Here is a 4,175-nt window from a genome sequence, read left to right on the forward strand (position 1 = left end):
AGAGCACCCCCCCCCGCCCCGCCCCCCCGGGCATAGTGATAGCGCATTAGACCGCTGTACCACTCAAAGCCTCATAATCAATGCTATTCACTTCAGCTGTTGGTGGTTTTAATATTATGGCTGATCGGTGTATTTAAAACCTAAGGCATCTAAACTGGGTGTACAGAAAATACGAATTGCCAGTGTGTCCCAAACTCTTCAGTGACCGAGGATGCTTCCCATGTGGCGTGTGTATGTCAGGGCAGATGGCTTTGGATGGAGTGGTTTGTTGTAGACATAAAAGAAAATCATATTATCTACATAATCTGCATTAATGACTTATACATAGCAACAGCATGCAGTCAGTGAGGGAAGTAAGGGTTAACACTCACCCTCTGCTGCACCCTTTAAAAAAGCGCCATCATTGCAGCGCGGCTGCTGCCATCTGCTGGCCATCGTGTGAACAGCAGCAGTGCCCTATCTACAGAAAGAGTAAACAAATGTAAAAAATACACTTTTTATTTACGTTTTTTAATTAAAAGGGCTAAGAAATGATTAAAATGTAACCAAAGTCATCATTCTGAGTTGTTTTTTACTTTAATCATTTAAATATTTTTTTTTCTTTTTGTCTAAATCTCATTCATGGTGGAGGGATACATCCAGGGCGTTGTAAGACAAGGTAGTCCACTAAGAACTATTTTACTATTCTTATAAAAACATATACAATTACATATAAAACTCAAACACACACACTAATGCACATTTGATGGGGGGAGCTTTATTAAAGCTAACAGGTAGTAAATAAAATGGTTATATTTGAGTGGTTATCGGACACCCCCGGATCCGTTCACCACCACTGTAAAGAAATCTGACATAAACAGCGCTAACAACTGCCTCAATTTTGTATATATATATATATATATATATATATATATACAGACTATAGTATATATATACAGACTATACATATACATACATATATATATATATATATATATATATATATACAGACTATAGTATATATACAGACTATACATATACATATATATATATATATACAGACTATAGTATATATATACAGACTATACATATACATATATATATATACAGACTATAGTATATATATACAGACTATACATATATATATATACAGACTATACATATACATATATATATATATATACAGACTATAGTATATATATACAGACTATACATATACATATATATATATACAGACTATAGTATATATATACAGACTATACATATACATATATATATATATATATATATACACAGACTATAGTATATATATACAGACTATACATATACATATATATATATACAGACTATACATATACATATATATATATATATAGACTATAGTATATATATACAGACTATACATATACATATATATATATATATATACAGACTATACATATACATATATATATATATATAGACTATAGTATATATATACAGACTATACATATACATATATATATACAGTCATGCCCGAAAGTATTCATACCCCTGGCAAAGTTTGACTTAAATTTACTTTTATTTAACCAGAAGTTATATTTTTGCCTTGAAACGACACAGGCATCTCCCAGGAGATAACACGATGATGTACAAGAGGCATCATTGTGGGAAAAAGTATTTCTCAGCTTTTATACACATTTGAACAAAAAGTGGCATGTCCAAAATTATTCATACCCTTTGAAAACTGTCACAGTATATGGGAAAATCCAAAGTTCTATACCATTCCAAATAGTCCAAGCTGTTTTAAAGCATCCTAATTACCCTGATTCATTGGGAACAGCTGTTTTAATCAACTCAACAGGAGAAAAACAGCAGCTCTCTGCAGTTGGTTTGTGGACAGTCATGGCTAAGACAAAGGAGCTCACTAAGGACCTGCGGCTGTGCATTGTGGCCGCTCACAAGTCAGGAAAGGGCTATAAAGCCATATCAAAATGTTTTCAAGTTCCAGTGGCTACAGTGCAAAGTATTATTAAAAAATACAAGAAGTTCCGCACTGTGGAAAATCTCAGAAGATGTGGTCGGAAGCCAAAAGTGAGACCTGTGCTGGCCAGGAGAATAGTGAGAGAGGTGAAGAAAAATCCAAGGATCACCACCAAGGCCATCCTGGTGAATCTGGACTCTGCTGGTGGCGACATCTCAAGGCAGACAGTTCAACGGACACTGCACACTGCTGGGTTCCACGGACGCAGGCCAAGGAGGACACCACTTCTCCAGAAAAGGCACACAAAAGCCCGCTTGACCTTTGCAAATGCTCATCTGGACAAAGAAGAAGACTTCTGGTGTTCTGTTTTATGGTCAGATGAAACAAAAATTAAATTGTTTGGCCACAATGATGTGTGCACCATTTGGCGTAAAAAAGGAGAAGCCTTCAACCCTAAGAACACCATCCCCACTGTCAAACATGGTGGTGGGAACCTAATGTTTTGGGGGTGTTTTTCAGCCAATGGACCAGGGAACTTGATCGCAGTAAATGGCACCATGAAAAAAGAGCAATACATCAAGATTCTCAACAACAACATCAGGCAGTCTGCAGAGAAACTTGGCCTTGGGAACCGGTGGACATTTCAGCACGACAACGACCCAAAACACACAGCCAAAGTGGTGAAGAAATGGTTAGCAGACAAAAACATTAATGTTTTGCAGTGGCCCAGCCAGAATCCTGACTTGAATCCAATTGAGAATCTGTGGAGGGAGCTAAAGATCAGGGTGATGGCAAGGAGACCCTCGAACCTCAAAGAGTTGGAGCTCATCACTAAAGATGAATGGGCAAAAATACCAGTGGAGACATGCAAAAAGCTGGTCAGCAATTACAGGAAGCGTTTGATTGCTGTAATAGCCAATAAAGGCTTTTCTATTAATTATTGAGAAGGGTATGAATAATTTTGGACATGCCACTTTTTGTTCAAATGTGTATAAAAGCTGAGAAATATTTTTTCCCACAATGATGCCTCTTGTACATCATCGTGTTATCTCCTGGGAGATGCCTGTGTCATTTCCAGGCAAAAATATAACTTCTGGTTAAATAAAAGTAAATTTAAGTCAAACTTTGACAGGGGTATGAATACTTTCGGGCATGACTGTATATATATACAGACTATAGTATATATATACAGACTATACATATACATATATATATATATATACAGACTATAGTATATATACAGACTATACATATATATATACATGTATATATATATAGACTATACATGTGTATATATATATATATATATATATATATATATATATATATATATATATATATATATATATATATACAGACTATACCTGTCTCATAAAATCCTTTCTGTCTTTGTATATTTTGTATTTATTTAATATAATTTTTCATATAACTTTATTTTTAATATGTTTAGTATGTATACAGTGTGTCCTCCTGTAGAGGATCCAGCTGAGCCTCACCACAATATATATATATATATATATATATATATATATATATATATATATATATATATATATATATATATATATATATATATTACACTATTTAACCATTATTATCTATAAAATGCACAAGACACACAGTGTTGGTAGCTTCACTGGTGTTTTTGGATAGTAAATAGCTGGAAAGTGGCTATATTTGTGTGTATATATATATATATATATATATATATATATATATATATATATATATATATATATATATATATATATATATATGTATATATATGTAGCTGTAGTCATGGCAACCCCCTGGTTCCTGTCACCATTACTGTGAAGAAATGTGTCTGTATATTTTTCCAGAATGGATAGATTCACACCACACCGCTCTGAATGAGTTTGTTTGCACCTCAGTAATTAAATTATGGTCAATTTTAAAATCTGCGGACTTTCACTTTAACTTTTTTTAATGCACCATTGAAGTGCAGGGTGGTGGTCAACAAACCAGCGAATAGCCGCAACGCGATATCTCTTTACCCCTAAAATAAATAAATTACATGAAATATTCACATCTTGTTAATATATTTGTAATATCTCAACATTTTAAAGCAGAAAACCCCAGACTTCCCTCTAAATCTGGCCCGCAGCGGCCGGACCGCGTCTTGCTGGGAGTGTCTTGCGGCCACAGATGTTTTTCCGACCTCCTAGATGCTCAACTTGAGTTGACCATTAAAACTTTTACGAGCTCCCTTTTT

The sequence above is a fragment of the Salminus brasiliensis genome, chromosome 15 (genome assembly GCF_030463535.1).
Source record: "Salminus brasiliensis chromosome 15, fSalBra1.hap2, whole genome shotgun sequence".
Lineage (NCBI taxonomy): Eukaryota > Metazoa > Chordata > Actinopteri > Characiformes > Bryconidae > Salminus > Salminus brasiliensis.